We start from the raw sequence: 13,374 nt of genomic DNA on the forward strand, positions 1-13,374 counted from the left end.
CTTTGCCAGAGTTAGTTTCTCTGTATTTATTCTGAGTGGGATTTATTGAGACACTGGATCTGACAGGTTTTTTTTTTTTTTCCACCAGATTTTGGAAATTTTCAATCATTATTTTTCCATAATACTGTTTCTGCCCCAGTGTCTTTCTCCTGTCATTCTGGGAATCCAGTTACATGCTTGATATTGCCAACAGATTACAGAAGGAGTGTGTGTGTGTGTATATGTCTGTGTGTGTGTGTATGTATGTGTGTGTATGTGTGTGTGTGTATTACATGCTTGGTATTGCCAACAGATTACAGAAGGTGTGTGTGTGTGTGTGTGTGTGTGTGTGTGTGTGTGTGTGTGTTACATGCTGAGTATTGCCAACAGAGTGTGTGTGTATTACATGCTTGGTATTGCCAACAGATTACAGAAGGGATGTGTTTGCATGTGTGTGTATTACATGCTTGGTATTGCCAACAGATTACAGAAGGGGTGTGTGTGTGTGTGTGGCTTCCCCAGATTACAGAAGGGATGTGTGTGTGGTTGTATAGTTTCTTTTCTCTCTGTTCTTCAGACTGGGTACTATTTTCAAGTTCACTGACTTGTTTTTCTGCTGTTACAAATCTTTTAAGTCTGGCCAGTGAATCTTAAAATTTGTATTGAACTATCTAGCTCTTGAATTTCCATTTATTTATCAGTTTCTGTTTGCTGTAAGCATTTCTCATGTGTTTACCCATAATCATATATATATATTTTTTTAATCTTTAAACATGTTTATAATAACTACTTTCACATCTTTGTTAGGTCATTCCAGCACCTAAATCATCTTCTGTCGTATTTCTATTGACCACCTTTTCTCCTGATCTGGAGTTACATTTTCTACCTTCTTTGCATGTTTAGTAATTTTTTGTTGTGTACTGGATATTGTGGATGATATTGTGGATTGTTGTCTCTTTTTGAAGAGTGTTGATTTATCTTCTAGCAGACAGCTGAATTACTGCGTGGCAAAAATACACTTAACTGTACAATCAGCAATTACAGTCCTAGGCATTGAAATGAAAACGAACATTTTTACAAAAGCCTGTGCACAATATTCATAACAGCTCTATTTGTAATAGCCAAAAACCAAATAACCCAAATGGACTTTAAAGGACAAATGGTGAAAAAAACTGTGGTACCACTGCACCACGGAGCAATAAAATGAATGAACTGTTGATACATGCACCAAACTGAATGGATCTCAACGGCATTATGCTGAGTGAAAAAAAGTCAACTTGAAAAGATCTTATGATGTATGATTCAATTTATGTAGTATTCTCAAAGTGACACATTATAGAAATAGGGAACAGATTGCAATTGTCAAGAGTTAAGGAAAGGGGAAGGTGGATATGATTATAAACAGCAAGAGAGAATTCATTTACCTATGGTGATGGAGCAGTGAATCTTGATTGTGGTATAGTTATATGAATCTGCACATGTGCTAAAAGGTCATGGAATTGTAAATGAAGACATATAAAAAATGAGTGTTTGCAAAAACTGGCAAAATTCAAGTGAGGTCTGTAGTCTAGTCAATTTTCAGCTTTCATTTAGCTCTGATCTACATTCTCTAATGCCTCAAGCCAATAAGACTGGTTTTCTCCTTTAAGGCTAGTCTCTCTGCACTTAGTGGGAGTACTAGGAAGAGTTACTTTACTGGAGAGTCTTATAAGTGTGTATCTCACCCAATATCGTTCCTTTCTTTCAATGATCAGAACCTCTAAAATTTCTGTCTGCCTTGTTCACTTTGCAATTTCTTCAGTTGTTTTTTATATTTTGTCAGAGTGTATAACTGTTATCTGTGGGCGAGTTCGTTTAATATAAGATAATTCATCATTATTAGAACCAGAGCTTAACTACCATCATTTTGAAGTATTACAAATATAAAATGTTTGTAAACTTTTTCAATCAAAAATTTGAAGGTAAAATATGAGTATTACATAAGTAAAGAATTATGTGATAATTGAAAATATGAAAAAAATCTGAATTTATAAGCAGGAAGAAGGATATATATACAAATGCAGCCAGAAACAACTTTTAAAAGACATATAAATGGATCATTCAGAAGTTTAAGGATAGAATGCAATTAAGCAACATTCACAAATAGGAATATATACTTAATCACCAAAAAGGACTTCAGTTGTAAAATCAGATCTTTATCCATTGTCTTTTGAAAATATTTTTCCATTTGACTCTAAAAGTTGCATTTCTTTTCTTTTTCTAGCATAATTGACCTTTATTATTTCTTAGAGAATAAAATGGCAGTCTAACTTCCCTTCTGCTTTTATTTTTGTCTTTTTATTCTAGTTTGTATAATTGGCCTTAAATGAGGTGAGAGTGAAGAGACTAGAGTCACCTCTGGAAAACGTCATTATCCCATTCCCCGGGAAGCTACGCCCTGGAACACAAGATTTGACCATATTTGTTTTGAGGATTCATTATGAACAAAGAAGTCTCCCAGGTAGGAATTGTAGTTCTATTTTTAAAGAGCTTTGTCTCTGTAAAAACATGGAGGGAAAATGATTACCTGTTGACTATTATCTTTTATGGAAATATGTGTTTGATCTGGGATGCTTCAAGGTTAATGTAAAACACGTGCTGACATTCCTAAGTGAAAGTGATAGAAAATTTCTAGTATACACTTTATGAGCCATTTTAGTGTATGTTGAAATCACTGTAGGCTTCAGACCTTATATCTTATGATGAGACCCGCAAAGTCCTTGCTGAATTGAAAATGGCAGCAGAAAAACTGTAGTAAATCATCCCAAATTTGCTTTATATATTTTTAACATATATCCAGTCTTTAATTTTATACATATATGCATAAAATTACATATTATATACCTACATAATTATAGATATACCTGTATAATATATAGGTAATTATAACCTATGTAATTTATGTATATATAGTGTCTATATGGGCATTTTTACATTGTTGCTGTTTTAGAGTTTGTGAACTAGCTGGGAATAAAACCACTGTATCCATGAACATACTAATAGGAGCAGTAGAAAAATAAACATGCACCAAGCCAGGATAGCAGATAAAGAGATGAAGAGTAATCAGAAACTGATAAATCAGTAAGGGAAAACTTCCAGGAGAAAATTTGTTAATTAATAGACTTTTAATTGAATTATACATAGATAAAAATTAGGAGGGGGCGCCAAGATGGCCGAGAAGAGACGACACTGGAATGCAGCTCCCAGCAAATGAGATGCAGAGGGCTAGAAGACTTCACAATTCCAAGTGAGGTGCCGGCTTCATTTTGGGGGGACTGAAAGGACTCTGAAAGTAGCCCAGGGAGGGAGCCAAAGCAGGGTGAGAGCCGCCCAGGCAGAACAAACCAAGATAGGGTGGGGCACGTCCCCACCTGGAACACACAGCTGGCTGGGAGGGTTGGGGGACTTCACCCCCTCAGTGCTCTGATTCGGATCCTGTGCTTATGTCATCCCTCCTGCAACCCACAGCCAAGAGCCCCGCCAGACTGAGGGGCGCTGTGGGTTGTTGATGCAAATTTGAGCCACCACTCCCACATGGTGCTGTAAGTTGTCAGCCAGACCATGGCAGAAGTTTGGACTAGCACCAGCAGGACAGAACAACGTATCCCACAGAAAGAGGCAGAGTTGAAAGCAGGGAAACAGGTCATAAGGCCTGGCAAACCCCACCCCCAGCAAAACTCAAACTGAAGCCCAAGAGCCAGAGAGCTTGGCAAGGAATACAGCCGTTTGACTCCAACCAGGAAGATCGTGCTCAGGGAAGGAGAGATGCTATTGGGAAGGTGGGGCTAATTTCACCTGCAAACAAATCCCAGGGGAAGACCACCCACCCAATCAACCTGACTGAATCCAAGGCAGCCTAGCAGCGCCTCTACAGGCCAAAAAAGATATAGCTCCAACCACAACAGAAAGGACATCCACCCAGAGATATCTCCTGAAATCACCAACTTCAAAAGTCAAAGGGAGATTAATCCACAAAGATGGGAAAAAACTAGCACGAAAAGGATGAAACCTTCAAAGATCAGAACACCTCCTCCCCTCCCAGGGATCACAACTCCTCACCATCAAGGGAACAAAACAAGACAGAAAATGAGTGTGATGAATCGACAGAAGCAGGCTTCAGAAGATGGATAATGACAAACTTCTCTGAGTTAAAAGACCATTGTTCTAACCCAATACAAAGAAACTAAGAACCTTGAAAAAAGGTTAGACGAAATGCTAACTAGAATAACCAGCTTAGAGAAGAACATGAATGACTTGATGAAGCTGAAAAACACAGCACGAGAACTTCGTGAGGCATGCACAGGTTTCACCAGCCGAATCAATAAAGCAGAAGAAAGGATATCAGAGATAGAAGAGCAAATCAATGAAATAAAACAAGAAGGCAAGATTAGAGAAAAAAGAGTGAAAATAAATGAGCAAAACCTCCAAGAATTATCTGAAAAGACCTTATCTGCGCTTGACTGGCATACCTGAATGTGATGGGGGAGAACGAATCCAAGTTGGAAAACACCCTTCAGGACATTATCCAGGAGAACTTCCCAATCTAACAAGGCAGGCCAACATTCAAATCCAGGAAATACAGAGAACACCACAAATACATTCCTCAAGAAGAGCAACCCCAAGGCACATAATAGTCAGATTCACCAGGGTTGAAATGAAGGAAAAAATCCTGAGGCCAGCCAGAGAGAAAGTCGAGTCACCCACAAAGGAAAGACCATCAGACTTACAGCGGATCTCTTGGCAGAACCTCTACAAGCTAGAAGGGAGTGGGGGCCAATATTCAACATCCTTAAAGAAAAGAACTTTCAACCCAGAATTTCGTATTTGGCCAAATTAAGCTTCATAAGTGAAGGAGAAATAAAATCCTTTACGGACAAGCAATTGCTGAGAGATTTCGTCACTACAAGACCTGCCTTACAAGAACTCCTGAAGGAAGTACTAAACATGGACAGGAACAACCAGTACCAGCCACTACAAAAATGTACCAAATGGTAACAACATAGAAAGAAATAACCAGTACCAGCCACTCCAAAAACATACCAAATGATAAAGAGCATTGACACAATGAAGAAACTGTGCCAACTAATGGGCAAAACAACCAGCAAGCATCAAAATGGCAGGATCAAATTCACACACAAGAATATTAACCTTAAATGTAAATGGGCTAAATGACCCAATCAAAAGACACAGACTGGCAAATTGGATAAAAAGTCAAAACTCATTGGTGTGCTGTATCCAGGAAATCCGTCTCACATGCAAGGATACACATAGGCTCAAAATAAAGGGATGGAGGAAGATTTACCAAGCAAATGGAGAGCAAAAAAAAAGGAAGAGTCGCAATCCTAGTAGAAGGGCATTATATAATGGTAAAAGTATCAATGCAACAAGAAGAGCTAATCATCCTGAATACATATGCACCCAATACAGGAGCACCCAGATACATAAACAAGTTCTTAACAACCTACAAAGAGACTTAGATTCCCACACAATAATAGTGGGAGATTTTAACACTCCACTGTCAATATTAGATCAATGACACAGAAAATTAACAAGGATATCCAGGACTTGAACTCAGATCTGGACCAAGCAAACCTAATAGACATCTGCAGAACTCTCCACCCCAAATCCACAGAATATGCATTCTTCTCAGCATCACATCACACCTACTCTAAAATTGACCACGTAATTGGAAGTAAATCACTCCTCAGCAAATGCAAAAGAACGGAAATCATAACAAACAGTCTCTCAGACCACAGTGCAATCAAATTAGAACTCAGGATTAAGAAACTCACTCAGAACCACACAACTTCATGGAAACTGAACAACTGGCTCTTGAATGCTGACTGGATAAACAATGAAATGAAGGCAGAAATAAAGATGTTCTTCAAAACCAACAAGAACGAAGACACAATATACCAGAATCTCTGGGACACATTTAAAACAGTGTCTAGAGGAAAATTTATAGCAATAAATGCCCACATGAGAAGCAAGGAAAGATCTAAAATTGACACCTTATCAAAATTGAAAGAACTAGAGGAGCAAGATCAAAAAAACTCAAAAGCTAGCAGAAGACAACAAATAACTAAGATCAGAACAGAACTGAAGGAGATAGAGACACAAAAAACCCTTCAAAACATCAATAATCCAGGAGCTGGTTTTTTGAAAAGATCAACAAAATAGACAGACCACTAGCCAGATTAATAAAAAAGAAAAGAGAGAAGAATCAAATAGATGCAATAAAAAACAATAAAGGGAATATCACCACCAATTCCACAGAAATACAAACTACCATCAGAGATTACTACAAACAACTCTATGCACATAAACCAGTAAACCTGGACGAAATGCATGAATTCCTGGACACTTGCACCCTCCCAAGCCTAAACCAGGAAGAAGTTGAAACCCTGAATAGACCAGTAACAAGGGCTGAAGTTGAGGGAGCAATTAATAGCCTACCAACGAAAAACAGCCCAGGTCCAGATGGGTTCACAGCCGAATTCTACCAGACATACAAAGAGGAGCTGGTACCACTCCTTCTGAAACTATTCCAAACAATACAAAAAGAGGCAATCCTTCCCAATCATTTTATGAGACCAACATCATCCTGATACCAAAACCTGGCAGAGACTCGACAAAAAAAGAAAATTTCAGGCCGGTATCCATGATGAACATAGATGCAAAAATCTTCAAGAAAATACTGGCAAACCGATTACAACAGCACATCAAAAAACTTTTCCATCACGATCAAGTAGGCTTCATCCTAGGGATGCAAGCCTGGTTCAACATACGCAAGTCTGTAAACATAATCCACCACATAAACAAAACCAAAGACAAAAACCACATGATTATCTCAATAGGTGCAGAGAAGGCCTTCGACAAAATTCAACAGTGCTTTATGCTAAAAACTCTCGGGCTGGGCGTGGTGGCTCAAGCCTGTAATCCCAGCACTTTGGGAGGCCGAGGCGGGTGGATCACGAGGTCAAGAGATCGAGACCACCCTGGTCAACATAGTGAAACCCCGTCTCTACTAAAAATACAAAAAATTAGCTGGGCCTGGTGGTGCGTGCCTGTAATCCCAGCTACTCAGGAGGCTGAGGCAGGAGAATTGCCTGAACCCAGGAGGCGGAGGTTGCGGTGAGCCGAGATCGCGCCATTGCACTCCAGCCTGGGTAACATAGTGAAACTCCGTCTCAAAAAAAAAAAAAAAAAAAAAAAAAAAAAAAAAGAAAGGAATTACATACATACATACACACAAACACACGTACACACACTCTCTCTCACTTACACAAGCGTGTGTGTGGGGGGGGGTGTTTAATTTTAGAATCCAAGATTTATAAACTTTGGAACAAAAATTAGGGTTTGTAAAAGTGGAACTTTTGATTTTGAAGGAATAGTGCATTTATATTTTAAAATGCTTGACATCTTATAGGAAATAATTTGTTTTATATTATAATGTACCATAGAAGGTAAGTCATGATTAGCTATATGAATAACTTTATTTTCATCTGATGTTTTGACTAAGAATAGAAAAGATTTTTTGTCTGTATGTTTGAGTACCTTGTATACTACCTAGTTTTTAGATGTGGTATATTTTAATGTCACCTTTTCTGTAAGTCTCTTACTGGATATATTAGGGAAATGTTTTGATATGGAGATCAAAGCAAAAGATTGGACTATATCGATGGCTTTTCTGTTGATGAGTTATGTGACTGTGCATTAGTTATGTAACTTAAGGCATATGCAAATTCTGGAATCAGACTACCTAAGACCAGTTTCTTCCTTTGCCACTTAAGTTGTTGGGCAGATTAAGTAACTTGTCCGTGCCTTGGTTTTCTCATCACTGAGGTGGATTATAATATGACCTACCTGATGTTTTATGAGTGAATGAGTTAGTAAGGTTTATGAGGGAATGAACTAACATAGGTTAGGAATTAATTAACATAGAATAGTGATTTGCACATAGTAAATCTTAAATAAGTGTTAGTATTCATTATCATCATCATCGAGCATAGTTTATTAGTATGACAAACTGTCAAAATGGAGATAATAATATACTTCATAGGGTAATTGTAAGGAATAAGTGAATTAATGCATATAAAACATATAGTACACATTTAATATATATATAATATGTCACATCCTTTAGTTAAATGCATATTAATGGGTTTACATTTTAACTTCTAAGTTTTTATTATTTTGTTTCTCTCTATTTCTTTGTTACTGTTGACTTTCTAATGTGAAAGTGGCAACAGGAAGGGTAAACATGCTTATACCACTGAAGTGGCCTATAGTCAGAATATTTGAGAAGTACTGTACTGGGTGACAATTGCAGGGGTTCTTATTCTAAAAATTTAAAAGTCTGCATCTCCAGCTTAAAATGTATGAGCATTCCTTTTATTGTTATTATTCTGTTTTCGTAATTATCCTGTTGAGAACACTGGAAAATGGAATTTGAGTTTCACTTGTTCCAAGTTAGTCTTTGCAGTGGAAGGAATATATCTAGCTATATTTAGTATGAGCATTAAGAGGATATTGATGCTATTTAACCAGCTGCTTACATGAAATACTTGGGAATTTTTTTTTTCATTTTTCAATGGATATCAATAAAGTATTGCAGAATGTAAATGAATCAAGTAAGATGACTTAGGTTTTAAGCTGGACTTTAAAAAATGCTTACCTTTTATATAAATGTGGTCAACGAAGATTGGCTCATATTGTGATTTTATCTGTGCCCTTTCCCTTTCAGGTTGGGAGGGTGACCCTGAAATTAACTGGAGATTTTCCTGACTTGATCATTTTTCTAACACCCTCAAAATACAATTCCATTGTTTTGGTAAATTATTTTGACCCATTTGACTCTATGACTTTGGTACTTCTACCATATACCATTAGAGAATAGATTTTAGTGTATTTATTTTTCTTTTATTGCTTTAGATATGTATATTTAACTATACTGTATTCTGAAATGAGTTTCCAAAATAGTTGATGAAAATTGAACAGCTTCTGATCTGGGACTGAATTCTTTATTTTAGATGTTGGAGTTATTTTATGTGATAAATGTGATTATTTAGTGTGATTATTTATTCACTTTTTTTTTAATTAATTTTTTTTTTTTAAGAGACAGAGTCTAGCTATTCAGCCCAGATCAGACTTGAATTCCTGGCTCAAACGATTCTCCCACCTCAGCCTTCTGAATAGTTAGGATTATAGACACATACTTCTGCACCCAGCAACACTGAAATTTTTATCACTCAGTTTTGTCTGTGTAAATGACAAAGCAAAATTTTTATCATTTTTTGTTTTAAGGCTGCTTCTGCTAAACTCTTATAAAACTCTTCTCCTGTACACCTTCAAGTAAATATCAAACACTTACATTGTTGTTTATACCAGCCAAACATAGCTATAGTTGGAAAGACTGATTTTTCCTCAAGAAATACCAACACAAATTAGAGTGGATTTTGGAAGTCATGTGCAGTATACCTGCAGTAACTCTATATCACTCCAAGATAACTGGACTCATAGTTTCATAAGGAAATGTTGAGTTATTTTTGCTAATTTGTTCTAATAAGATAGCTGCCACAAATATGTGTTGCAATGCTACTTTTCCTAAGTCATGAATTAATATACTAGGAATATTTTAATAAGGCAAATACAGGTTTATTCTTTATCTTAACATTAAATTTTAAATGAAGGCAATATGAGGAAAATATTCAGTTTTAAAACTAATTTCGTTTTCCTTTTTCTGTGTATTTGTTAATAGAAAACAAAAATGAACTTTTATTCTTTTTTCAAACTTATTTGTGTTTAGAAAAAATTAATGCAAATAAAAAAGCATTATCTCAATCTGTGGAACAAGCTTTTAGTTGTAAACACAAATGTATTAAACATATTGTTTCAAACATTAGATACATTTAGAGGTTAAGTTACCAAATCCTTGATAATGTCCTTATTATTAGCATAATAAACTTAAAAGACTGCACAGAATCCTCTTTTACCAAAAGCACTTTAAGAAAAATCTGGTATTTTATAGAATCCGTGAAATAAGATTAAATGGTGTTTTGATTTCTAAAAATTCATTGATTGCTTTGAATCCATTTATTTGCTTTTGCTTTTTATTCTTGGCCGTAAAGGTTAAGACGATGACAAGTCATTTAAGGTAGCAGCTTATCAGAGCAGGGTCTCTTCTCTGGGCCAGGGATAACTACCATCTGAATTTGGGCCCCTGGCTTTGTGGATTTTGAGAGAATTTTTGTTTCCAGACATTTCAGAAAATACCTGCCCATTCATTAGCTTCAAAATACCTAGTATTCAAAAACATTAGGAGACGTACCAGGAAACAAAAAAATATGGCCCATATACAGGAAAAATAACAATTAGTAGTATCTGTCCTCAGGGGGGCCAGACATTGGAACTATTAAACAAAGAAGAAAATGTAGATAAGTCGAACTTCACTAAAATTAAAAACTTTTGTTCATCAAAGAATACTATAAAGAAAATGAAAAGATAAACCACAAGATTGGAGAAAATCATCTGCAAGTCATATATCTATCGATAGGGGTCTAGTATCCCGAATGTAAAGCACTCTTACGACTTAATAAAAAGACAAGTTAACCCAACCCCTACAACTCAATAGCAAGAAAACATATAAGCCAGATATCAAAGGGCCTGAAAAGACTTTTCTTCAAGGACGACATAAAAATAGCCAACAGGTATATGAAAGGTTCTCAGCATCATAAAATAATCAAGGAAATGCAAGTAAAAGCTGCTATATCACCTCACATCTATGAGCTATTAGGATAGATGTTACAAGTTGAATATCACTTATCCAAAATGCTTGAGGGACCAGGATTGTTTCATATTTTGGATTTTTGTGGATTTTGGAATATTTGCATTATACTTTTCAGTTGAGCATTCAAAATCTGAAATGCAAAATGCTCCAATGAGCATTTCTTTTTAGTGTTATGTTGGCATTCAAAAATTTTTGGATTTTGGAGCATTTTGGGTTTGGGATTTTTAGATTTGGGATGCTCAATGTATATCAAAAAGACAAAAGAAAACAAGTGTTGGCAAGGGCGTTAAGAAAAGGAAACACATGTACACTTTTGGTGGGAACTTAGAATGGAGCAGCCATTATGAAAAACAGTATAGATACTCCTAAGGAAATTAAAAATAGAATTACCATATGACCCAGCAATCCCTTTTCTGGGCGTATACTCAAAAGAGATGACATCAGCTCATAAAACTATCTGCACTCCCATGTTGATTGCAGCATTATTCGCAATAGCTGAGATGTGGAAACAACCTAGGGGTTTGTCAGTGAACAAATAGGTAAAGAAGCTGTAGCGTATATGTACAATGAAATATTACTTAGCCGTTAAAAGGGAGGAGATCTACCATTTGCCAAATAAGTCAGACACAGGAAGAAGAATATTACATAATCTCATTTATATGAGGCATCTTTAAAAACAAAGTGAAATATACAGAGATAGAGAATAAAACATTGCCATAGTGGAAAAAATGGGTAGCTATAGGAGACGATGGATATGTTCATTTGTTTCGTAATAATAACCATTTTACTACGTATCTGTATCTCATGACATGTTGTATATCTTAAATATACACAGTAAACTTTAGTTTTTAAAAAGCAGGCAAAGGACCTGAATAGACACGTCTCCAAATAAGATATACAAATGGCCAGTGGTGCAAGAAAAGATGCTTGGTGTCATTAGCGATTAGGGAAATACAAATCAAAACCATATTGAGATACCATTTAATACCCTCTGGGATGGCTATAATTTTTTTAAAGGCAGGAAATTGTTTGGCAAGGTTGTGGAAAACTGGAACCTTTGTATATTACTGGTGGGAATTTTAGATGATGTAGTTACTGCGGAAAACTGGTTTTGACAGTTCCTCAGAAAGTTAAGAGTTACTGTATGGCCCAACAGTTCCACTCCTAGTTAAATGCTCAAGAGAATTAAAAACATGCCCACATAACCGTTTGTACATAAATGTTCACAGGAACATTATTGATAATATTCAAAAAATGAAAACAACCTAAATATCTATCAACTGGTGAATGGGTAAACAAAATATGGCCTCTCCAAATAATGGAATATTACTCAATTATTAAAAAGACAGTGAAAACCCTAAAGTCTCTATCCTTCCTTAACACATGAGAAAGATTTTGGTTACCATTGAAATGCAAAACTAAAACAAAAACTTGTTTCAAAGACCCTTATGTGTCTGAGGACTCCAGTTTGAGAAACATTTTTTATGGAAATTAGCTAGTTCAGATCTTTATCATGTTTTTCCTGTGTGTTGCCCTTTATACAACTATTAACTTGGGGAGGTTTAGCTCTTAGAGTGTCCTTCTCGTGTACACATACACACACACACACACACTTCTTTGTGCTCATTGACTGCTAAGCATTTTAAAGTATATTATTAGAAATGTTTATTAACTAATTGGTGGGGTTTTTTAAAATTATGCAGTTCTCAGCTAAATCCAAGAAATGTATGACAGACTTCTTATGTAGAAATTTTAAAATCAGCTAAATTATAAGGTACTGTTGTATTTCTTTAGCCTTCACCTATTTAGTTTAGTCTGGTACATTTGAACAGAGATAGATGAGTTTCTAGTTCCTAAAAACTGCTATCTAGAGATTGCATAAGATTGGGTATAAGTTAGTAAATCTCTTTAAATCAACAGGGTACTTTTACTTAGAAACCTTACCCCTTTTTAAAGGGTGATATGCAAATTGGTTTCCTGAAACCAACTTTTCTTTTCTTAATGGTCCTTATTTAAGTATCCTAACTGCCAAATGTAGAGCCATTCCACATAAATACAACTGTAATAGTTTTTCCTCATCAGAAGTTTTACATTGCTCAGTGTATTATGTTTTGTAAACAGAGAGCAGTTAATTCCAGAATCATACTATCAGCAAATTGTGGGTGACTGTCTCATAACTCTTCAGCTCTTGGCTCTTATTTCAGTAGGCCAGCATGTCTGGCTGCTGTTGAGTTGTTTGTTGTTTTCTCTCCCCAGCCCCAGAATCTCAGATGTAGCAGTTGTAAATCTCCATCCAATAGTCCACGGGTAGCACAGTATGGGAATATTGCTTTAGATCCAGATTTATTTATTACTGAAAAGTATTCAATCTATGAGATTATATTATTAAGATCATATAACTGCAGCATGGCTTGGATCTGCAGTACTGTGAAATATCACAGGTTTTTTTGTTTTGTTTTGTTTTTTGTTTTTTTAATACAAACTAATAGGTCTTTACTTTTTCAAACTTAGAAGAAACATTTCCTAATTTTAATTTCTAGTCCAAGAAGGCAGTTTGCTGTTTTTTT

The 13,374-nt window shown here is 35.9% G+C and overlaps 1 protein-coding gene across 5 annotated transcripts in view; it reads left to right on the top strand.

The window, feature by feature from the left end:
- Positions 1 to 13,374, top strand: part of NCOA1 (nuclear receptor coactivator 1) — a 274,844-nt gene that overhangs the window by 144,800 nt on the left and 116,670 nt on the right. For 3 of the 5 annotated variants that reach the window (XM_017526915.2, XM_037737771.1, XM_017526920.2), the window contains one exon: positions 2,326 to 2,479. The gene's annotated coding sequence lies outside the window, so the exon portion shown is untranslated. Of the gene's footprint in view, positions 1 to 2,322; positions 2,480 to 13,374 lie in introns of those variants that run through there. The other 2 variants (XM_017526933.2, XM_037737767.1) reach the window with 1 other exon arrangement.

The sequence above is a fragment of the Cebus imitator genome, unplaced genomic scaffold (genome assembly GCF_001604975.1).
Source record: "Cebus imitator isolate Cc_AM_T3 unplaced genomic scaffold, Cebus_imitator-1.0 Scaffold1, whole genome shotgun sequence".
Taxonomy (NCBI): domain Eukaryota; kingdom Metazoa; phylum Chordata; class Mammalia; order Primates; family Cebidae; genus Cebus; species Cebus imitator.